Raw genomic sequence first — 10826 nt, forward strand, 5'->3', positions numbered from 1 at the left:
AATAGTCTCACAGTTCCTCAAAAAGTTAAATATAAAGTTACCACATGACCTAGCAATTTCACTTCCAACTTTCTACCAAAGAGGAATGAAAACATGTGTCAACACAGAATCTTGTATGTGAATGCTCGCAGGAACATGATTCATGACAACCAAAAGGAGGAAACAACTCAAACACCCAGCATGAGTGGATAAACAAAACACAAGGTGAAGGCTGTGTTAACCAGTTTGATGTAAAAATTCCAAATTGTATATAAAATCAGCATATTGTACCCCATAAATGCAGTAATGTACACAGTTAGGATCTAATAAAAAAATTAAAATTAAAAAATCTTAAAAGGGGGGCGGCACCTGTGGCTCAGTCGGTAGGGCGCCGGCCCCATATACTGAGGGTGATAGGTTCAAACCCGGCCCCGGCCAAACTGCAGCCAAAAAATAGCTGGGCGTTGTGGCGGGCGCCTGTAGTCCCAGCTACTCGGGAGGCTGAGGCAAGAGAATCGCTTAAGCCTAGGAGTTGGAGGTTGCTGTGAGCTGTGTGAGGCCACGGCACTCTACCGAGGGCCATAAAGTGAGACTCTGTCTCTACAAAAAAAAAAAAGGAATAATATTCTGATACATACATGAACTTTGAAAACAATACACTAAGTGAAAAAAACAGTCATAAAAGACCACCTAGTGTATAATTCCATGAAATAGAAGGTACGTGAAATGTCCACAATAGGTAGATATTAATATATAGATGCCAGAAAATGGAAAGGATGGAGAGGTTGGGGGCAAAAGGGAAGCAGAGTTCCTTTCTAAGGTAATGAAATGTTCTAAAATTGATTTTGTGGACAGACACTGAACTCTGTAAATAAACTAAAAGCCATTGAATTGTATAGCTTAAATGAGCAAAATGTATGACATTTTAATTTTATCTAAATAAAGCTGTTAAAAATATTATTGATATGTAAAGAGCATTTATAAATTAATAAGAAAATGGAGTCAGAATGGTCAAGAGGCAGGAACAGATAACTATCAAGAGAAAAATGCAAAAATCTAATATATTTGTAAATGTTTACCTTCCATTAAAAAAAATCGGGTGGCACCTATGACTCAGTAAGTAGGGTGCCGGTCCCATATACCAAGGGTGGTGGGTTCAAACCCAGCCCTAGCCAAACTGCAAAACCAACAACAAAAAAAAATAGCTGGGCGCTGTGGTAGGTGCCTGTAGTCCCAGCTATTAGGGAGGCTGAGGCAAGAGAATTGCCTAAACCCAGGAGTCGGAGGATGCTGTGAGCTGTGAGGCCATGGCACTCTACCAAGGGTGATAAAGTGAGACTCTGTCTCAAAAAAAAAAAAAACCCGAAGTACCATGTTTCACTGGTTAAATTGGAAAGTATCTTTTATTTGCCCCAGGAGGGTGGCCTGAGAAGTTTTATTTTATTTTATTTTATTTTATTTCAGGTAATATGAGGGTACGTATGATTAGGTTACACAGTTTGCTTTTGTAAGATTAAAGACAGAGTCATAGTTGGGTTCTTCACTGAAGAAGTGTGCCAGATATCTGCACAATGTTACCTATTGGGTGGGAACTTACTCAACCCATTCCTCCCCTCACCCCTACTTGAATTTAATTGAATTTTTCTCTCATGTGAGCATGTAGTTGTTAATCTACTAATTTCAAATTAGTACTAGTACATGTGATGCTTGTTTTTCCATTCTTGTGATATTTTGCATAGGAGAATGTTCTCCAAATCCTTCCAGGTTGCTACAAAATATATAAAATCTCTGTCTTTTTTATGGCTGAGTAGTTTTCCCTGGTATATATACACCATAATTTATTATTCCATTTATATATGAAAGGGCACTTGGGTTGTTTCCATATCATTGTTATTATGAATTGTGCTGCCATAAAAATTTGAATGCAAGTGTCCTTATAAAATGTCTTTTTTTCTCTTAAGTAGATGCCTAGTAATGGGATTGCAGCATCAAATGGTAGGTCTACTTTGAGTTCTTTGAGGAATCTCCTTACTTCTTTCCATAGAAGCTGCACCAGCTTGCAGTCTCACCAATGGTGCATGAGTGTTTCCCTTCTCTACACACCCACATGAGCATCTGTTGATTTGGAACCTTGTGAAGTGGGCCATTCTCACAGGGGTTAGGTGATATCTCAAATTGGTTTGGATTTATATTTCTCTGATGACAGGAATGATGAGCATTTTTTTTGAGACAGAGCCTCAAGCTGCCACCCTCAGTAGAGTACTATGGCATCACAGCTCACAGCAACCTCTAACTCCTGGGCTCAAGTGATTCTCCTGCCTCTATGTCCCAAGTAGCTGGGACTATAGGCGCCCACCACAACGCCCGGCTATTTTTGGTTGCAGCCGTCATTGGTGTTTGGCGAGCCCAGGCTGGATTTGAACCCACCATCTCAGGTGTATACAACTGGCGCCATAGCCGCTTAAGCCACAGGCGCCGAGCCATTTTTTTATGTGTTTGTTAGACATTCATCTGTTCTCATGAGAAAAGTTTCTGTTCATGGCTCTTGCCCAGTTTTTAATGGAGTTGTTTGCTCTTTTCTTTCTTTTTCTTTTTCTTTTTTCTTTTTTTTTTTTGCAGTTTTTAGCCAGGGCTGTGTTTGAACCCACCACCTCCGGCATTTGGGGCCAGCGCCCTACTCCTTTGAGCCACAGGTGCTGCCCCTGCTCTTTTCTTATTGATTATCCTGAGTTCTTTGTAGATTCTGGTTATTAGCATTTGTGGGATGTGTAGCATGTAAATATCTTTTCCCATTCTGAAGGCTGTCTCTTTGCTTTGTTGATTGTGTCCTTAGCTGCACAGAAACTTTTTAACTTGATCAGGTCCTATTTATTTATTTTGGTTATTGCTGCAATTGCCAGTGGGGTCTTCATAAATTCTTTCCTGAGGGTGATAAAAATTAAGAGTTTTTCCTACAATTTTTTTTTGTTGTTGTTATTGTTGTTGCAGTTTTGGCTGGGGCTGGCACCCTACTCCTTGAGCCACAGGCACCACCCCTCTTACACTTTCTATGTAGTTGGGGACTTCAATACCCCACTGACAGAACAGAACTGTACATATGCTCCAAGAAGAAATTAAACAAAGAAACTTTGAACTTAAACTCAAGTCTAGGGGAAAAAATGAGCTTAACAGACATGTACAGAACATTTTACCCCAATGCTACTGAATATATGTTCCTCTCATCAGCTCATGGATCACTTTCCAAGATCAGTCACATCCCAGGTCACAAAACAAGCCTCAACGAATTACAAAAAAGAGAAATTATACCATGTATCTTTACAGACAACAGAATAGAAGTAGAAACCAACAGAAATACTGATCCCTTCAAACGTCATGGAAACTAAGTAACTTCTTGCTGAACAAGAGCTGGGTCAAGGAGGAGATACAGAAGAAAATCATTAGATTTCTCAAACAAAATGACAATGAGGCCACAAACTATCAAATCCTGTGGCATACTGCAAACACAGTCCTAAGAGGGAAATTCATCACATTGAATGTCCACATTGAGAAATCAGAAAGAATGCAAATCAACAACCTAATAAATCATCTTAAGGAACTGGAAAAGGAAGAGCAATACAATCCCAAACCCAACAGAAGAAAATAACCAAAATCAGACCAGAACTAAATGAAATTGAGAAGAAAAGAGGCATTCAGATTAATAAGGCAAAAAGTTAGTTCTTGGAAAAGATAAACAAAATTGATAAACCCTGGGCCAGATTAACCAGAAACAGAAAAGTAAGATCTCTGATAACCTCAATCAAAAATGAAAAAGGAGGCTCAGTGCCCGTAGCACAATGGTTACAGCACCAGCCACATACACTGAGAATGGTGGGTTTGAACCCAGCCCAGGCCAGCTAAACAACTGCAACAAAAAAATAGCTGGGCGTTGTGGCGGGTGCCTGTAGTCCCAGCTACTTGGGATGCCGAGGCAAAAGAATTGCTTAACCTCAAGAGTTCGAGGTTGCTGTGAGCTGTGACACCATGGCACTCTACCGAGGGTGACATAGTTGAGACTCTGTCTCAAAAAATAAATAAATATAAAAATAAAAAAGAGGAAATAACAAAAGATACCACAAAAATACAAAATATCATCACTGAATACTACAGAAATTTCTATGCCCAGAAATTGGAAAATGCAGAGGAAATGGACAAATTTCTAGAATTACACTACCTCCCTAGGCTCAACCAGAAGAAATAGAACTCTTAAACAGGCCAATATCAAGCACCAAAATTGAAACAATAAAAGTCTTTCAAGAAAAATGTTCCAGATCAGATGGTTTCACACCATAATTCTACCAAGCCTTCAAAGAGATTGTACTTGTAATGCAGAATCCGTTTCAAAACATTGGGAAGGAAGGAATCCTTCCAAACTCCTTCTACAAAGGAAATAGCACCCTGATACCAAAACCAGGAAAGGACCCCCCCCCACAAACACACATACACACACATATACACACAAATACACACAAAATAAAACTATAGGCCCGGTGCCCATAGCTCAGTGGTTAGGGTGCCAACCACATACACCAGGGCTGGTGGGTTTGAACCTGGTCAGTGCCTGCTAAAACAACAAGGATGACTGCAACAACAACAACAAACAGCTGGGCATTGTGGCAGGCCCCTGTAGTCCCAGCTACTTGGGAGGTTGAGGCAAAAGAATAGCTTAAGTCCAAGAGATTGAGGCTGCTGTGAGCTGTGACACCACAGCACTCTACCAAGGGTGACATAGTGAGACTCTGACTCAAAAATAAACAAACAAACAAAAAAACTCCCCCCCAAAAAACACTACAGACCAATATCATTAGTGAATATTGATGCAAAAATACTCAATAAAATCTTCACAAACATAATTCAGCTATACATCAAAAAAAATTCATCACAACCAGATACGCTTCATCCCAGGGATAAAAGGTTGATTCAACATATGCAAAACTATAAATGCAATTCACCAAATAAACAGAAGTAAAAACAAATACCATATGATTCCCTCAATAGAAGCAAAAGGTTTTTAATACTCAACACTGGTGAGTGTGGTAAGGCGTAAGGCAAGCACTTTCTTTTTTTTTTTTTTTTGCAGTTTTTGGCCAGGGCTGGGTTTGAACCCACCACCTCTGGCACATGGGGCTGGTGCCCCACCCCTTTGAGCCACAGGCACCACCCAAGGCTAGCACTTTCATGGATTGCAGGATCATAAGTTGGTACAATCTTTCTGGAAAGAAATTTGACAATCTGGGCGGCGCCTGTGGCTCAAGGAGTAGGGCGCCGGTCCCATATGCCGGAGGTGGCGGGTTCAAACCCAGCCCTGGCCAAAAACCACAAAAAAAAAAAAAAAAAAAGAAATTTGACAATCTGTGTTGAGAACTTTAAAATGCACGTACACTTTAACCTGTGGAATCTCTGCTACAAAAATAATTAGAGATTTTGGCAAAAAAAATATAGACAAAGATGTTCTCTACAGCATTATTAATCATTATCCCAAATTGGAAGCAACCAACATGTCAAACAACAGCAGGATAAAGAAATTATGACACACTCATATAATGGATTGTTAAGCAGTTATTGAAAATAACATTCTCAGCTCAGTGCCCATAGCTCAGCAGTTAGGGTGCCAGCCACAGACACTGGGGCTGGTGGGTTCAAACCGGGCCTGGGCCTGCTAAACAATAATGACAACTGCAACAAAAAAATAGCCAGGTGTTGTGGCAGGCTCCTGTAGTCCCAGCTACCCAAGAGTTTGAGGTTGCTGTGAGCTGTGACACCACAGCCCTCTACTGAGGGTGACACAGTGAGACTGTCTCAAACAAACAACAAAAAAAATAGGCTCAGCGTCCATAGCTCAGTGAGTAGGTACACCAAGGCTAGTGGGTTCAAGCCCAGCCTGGGCCTGCTAAACAACAAAGACAACTGCAACAAAAAAATAGCCAGGTGTTGTGGCGGGGGCCTGTAGTCCTAGCTGTTACATGGGAGGCTGAGGCAAGAGAATCGCTTAAGCCCAAGAGTTGGAGGTTGCTGTGAGCTGTGACTTAACAGCACTCTACCAAGGGTGACATGGTGAGACTCTGTCTCAAAAAAGGAGGGGAAAAAAGCAACTTTCTCTTGAAGGATGAAGTTCTTTTGTGTTTTAATTCCATCAATGTCAATATTCTGCTTAGGATATTGTGCTACAGATTTGTAAGATATTACCATCGGGGGAACTGGGTAAAGAATATATAAGATCTCTGTATTATTTCTTACAATTGCTTATAAATCTAGAATTATCTTAAAATTAAAAATCTACTTTTTAAATGATATTCTTGAAGGATTTTAAGAACAGGAGATAATGTTCACGACCTTATGTTGATTGAATTCTCTGCAGGAAAGATGAATATGCAGAATAACCTCAATCACACGCCATCTAAATGTTGAAAGAATGCTGGAATAAACATCCAGTGGATAGACAAACATCTGCATAGGCAAATAAGAGAGGGAGAGAGAGAGAGAGACTGAGCTTACATGACCTCCTTCTGTGTTATCTATAGGACTGTTAATTATGCAGTCATTAAAAATGACCACCTCCTAGCTGAAGCTTTGCTGGACGGCCTGAGTTAGACACCTTTTCTGGTTGGCCCTTTGTCCTGTCTCCTTTGTACTGATTCTCATCATGTGTTGCAATTGCTTGCAAGTCTATCATCCAGAAAGATTCTGAGGTCCTTGAAGATGGGAAAATTGTCTTATTAAGCACTGTATTCTAGGGCTTGGCATGTAGTAGGCACTTGAAATGTGGGTTAATCAAAAGGATGAATAAGGTAATAATAGGATGAACAACAGTCTTAATTTTCCTGCCAACCCTTTTTCAAAAGAACACTAACTTCAGGATTTCTCAGGCCTGAAATAGGAAATGCATAGCTTTTCTTTCTCTTTTCTCTGTCTCCCCCAATTTGCATAGCGCATTCCAATCCATCTGCAGTGAGTTACTCAACAGAGCAGGTTTGGGGGTCCTTGCTGCTGGGCTTACAATAGAAAACTTTTGGAAATAAGGCCCCTTGGTATTACATTAATGCCCTTGGATGAAGTCTGAGGATAAACTGCTTAATTCCAAATTGCTCTGTCTGGTCACTGATGTGGTGAATTTTCATGCCATTTACTTAAATCTGTAAATCTCACCTCCCTTAAGTAAGACAGAGGGAATTTCAGTAACAGGGAATATAGTATTTCATTATCATAAAATAGGCACAGGTTTTGAGAAACTAGAATCCCCGAAATGCTAAAAGTAGAAGCAGCCAATAAAATTAAAGGTATCCTGGCCAGACGTGGTGGCATGATATGCCTGTAATCCTAGCACTCTAGGAGGTCAAGGTGAGAGGATTGCTCGAGCTCAGGAGTTCCAGACCAGCCTGAGCAGGAGTTGCTCTCTAGGTTGAGGTTGCTGTGAGCTATAACCCCACGGCACTTCACCCTAGGGAACAGAGTAAGACTCTGTCTCAAACAAACAACAAAACAGAATTAAAGGTATCCTTCTTACTACTTTTGATTATGAGAGGTTATGCAGAATTTAGGAATTTACTAACACGTGAAAGGGTTACTAAACAACCACTCCTTGTTTACCAAACAAGGTAATAGCAAATTCACAACTTGTATAGATTAAACATGATTATATAAAGGTCTGTATCAAGTTTTACATTTTACTAGCTTCTTTGCAACACGAGTAAGGGGATCTGTCATTTTTGCCTCCCTAGTTAATATCTATGTACTTAAATATTCCTACAAAGACCCATCCCGTCCTACTCCAAATCCACAGGGTGCAAATAAGACTGCCCGCTTCAGGGTGGGAGGGGAACCCAGGCCTAGTATATCAGTGTATTCTGTCCCCTTGGCCATTTGTGATAAGTTTGAAGCAATGAGACACAATCCTGGGACTTTCTGGAACCAATGAAAGGCAGTTTTCTTCACTGGAGTGTTATAAGGGTGAGGTAAACCTGAGACCGCAGACAGCCTGGCGGAGAATTAAACCAATATGATGAAAACAAAGTCGATATATAGAAAGAGACAGATTCCTAATGACACAATTTAAACATCTGGATCCAACAATGCCTGAGGACGTATTCAACTCCTCAGATGAATTTTTCAGTTACACAGATCAATAAATTGTCTTTTGTGCTCAAACTAGTTTGTAGTTAGGGTTCTATCACTTGCATCCAAAAGAATTCTTGTGACAAATACATTATAATCCCATTTAATTCTATATATATGGTTCCATGATGCCAATTTTCAGGATGTATTTTCAGGATGTATTTCATCCTGAAAATACATCCTGAAAATACATCCTGAAAAGCATGTAAAATACAAGGGAGCCACTTTGACACCCTTAGCTAAGTAAGTCCAAAAGGATCCATCAATTAATTCACCTGAGTCCAGGCCTTGACATTGACTTAGTGTTTACCCTTTCTCAGAAAATTTCTCAGAAATCTTATTCTCATTTGTTTCATTGTTTAAATCTTCCATTTGTTGCCATTGTAAAGGCCAAAACTTTCCTTTTCAAGGAAAACATTGTTTCAGAGGTAAATGTTTTCATGTCTGTTGTCTGTTACAGGAAGCAGCTCCTTCAAAACTTGCTCTGTTCTGATAGCTACATGCTTTTCAAATGCTTTAAGAATATTTCCAATGCAATTTTACTTGTAATGGAGGAAACAACTTCTGTGAATGTTGGCAGCCCTTTTATAAAATGCTTTGAGTACTTGCTCAAACTATGAGAGTATATTGGCAGTGTAAATGTTAATTGCTTAGGGCAAAATTAGAGTCAGGAGTAGAAATCTGGAATCATAACTTCTCAAGTGTTTCTTTAATTTTTGGCTAGGGATGCTGTTTTCACATTACACAGGATGAGTTTAGGCCTAAACAATGAAATGGGAATAGATTGCTTACTGCTGAATTTCTGTACTGCTCAATTAAATCTTTACTAACGTGGATTGGAATTCAAGACTGGCATATGCAAAGATGATCAAGTTAAACATTTTGACCAAAGAAAATCAGTTTTACCAGGCTAGTTATATAGATCACATGGGGATAAAATAAGTATAGGTAATAGACCCAAGCCAAGGCCCATAACTGTACATATTACCTGGTTATTTCTCAAAAATGTGTATTCTTTGGCAACAATGATAGTACGTGAGACATGTTGTTTAGATCATATAAAGCCAAATTTAAAGAATAAAGTCTTTACAAGACTAGCAGATTATCATCTTAATTCAATGTAAACTAGAGTTGCTATTTCTACCCATAATAGCCAAGTTAATAGTAAGTGTGCCATGTTCAATTGCATAACACGTGCAAGCACTTTTTCATCTGCCATCTCATATGATCCTCCCAACAAACCTATAAGGAAGGCCCTGTTTATTTATTCTCACTTTCCAGGTGAGGAAACTGAGGATTTAAGAGGCTAAAAAAGTTACCCAAGTCTGTGCTGTCAGTCTGTAGCACAACTAGAACTAGGCTGTGAATCTGCTGACTCTAATCCTAGCATTTGTGAAATGGAAACAATCACATCAACAAATTGTGAATTTGCAGAATTGGAGCTTGAACAGTTTGCCAGATCAAAATTCTATAATTCTCAGGCTTCCTCTGCCTTAAAGTAATCTGAGTGCTTATAAAGTCTAGCCTGTCAATCTGTGAAGAGATTAACCTCTTAGCAATTGCAATATCAGCTCTAAGGATTCTAGTATTCCAGAATACCATGCTTTTTTTGTTAACAGCTTTACTGAGATATAATTTACATGCCAAGCAATTCTCCCATTCAAAGTGTGCATTTCAATGGTTTTTGTGTTTTCTCAGAGATGTACAACCATCACAATCTAATTTTAGAACCCCAAAGAAAAGTTGTATCCTGGGCGGCGCCTGTGGCTCGAGTAGTAGGGCTCCAGCCCCATATAGGGTGTGGTGGGTTCAAGCCTGGCCTTGGCCAAAAACTGCACAAAAAAAAAAAAAAAAAAAAAGAAAAGTTGCATCCTTTACCTGTCACATCTCAAACCCCCCATCACCACTAGCCCTTGGCAATCACTAATCTGCTGTCTATCTCAATGGTTTGCCTATTCCAAACATTCCATATAAATACAAAATTGGGGGTCTTGTGTCTGGCTTCCTTCACTTAGCATAATGTTTTCAAGGTGCATTCATGTTATAGTATGGATCAGTACTTTATTTATTTATTTAGACAGAGCCTCACTATGTCACCCTCGGTAGAATGCTGTGGCATTACAGCTCACAGCAACCTCAAACTCTTGGGCTTAAGTGATTCTCTTGCCTCAGCCTCCCAAGTAGCTGGGATTACAGGTGCCATAACACCCGGGTATTTTTTTGTTGTAGTTATCGTTGTTGTTTGGCAGGCCCAGGCTGGGTTCGAACCTACCAGCTCTGGTGTATGTGGCTGGCACCCTAACCACTGAGGTATGAGCGCTGAGCTAGTACTTCCTTTTTCTTTTTTTTCTTTTCTTTTCTTTCTTTCTTTTTTTGAGGCAGAGTATTACTTCAGTCCTGGGTAGAGTGCCATGCTGTCATAGCTCACAGCAACCTCAAAATCCTGAATTCAAGAGATCTTCTTACCTCAGTCTCCAGAGTGGCTGGGACTATAGGTGCCCACTACCACACCTGGCTAGTTTTTCCATTTTTAGTAGAGATGGGGCCTCACCCTTGCTCAGGCTGGTCTTGAATTCCTGAGCTCAAGCAATCCACCTGCCTCTGCCTCCCAGAGTGCTAAGATCACAGGCGCGAGCCACCGCCCAGCTGAGTACTTTATTTCTTTTTATGGCTGAATAATATTCCATTGTCTCCATATA

This window comes from Nycticebus coucang, chromosome X (genome assembly GCF_027406575.1).
Source record: "Nycticebus coucang isolate mNycCou1 chromosome X, mNycCou1.pri, whole genome shotgun sequence".
Taxonomy (NCBI): domain Eukaryota; kingdom Metazoa; phylum Chordata; class Mammalia; order Primates; family Lorisidae; genus Nycticebus; species Nycticebus coucang.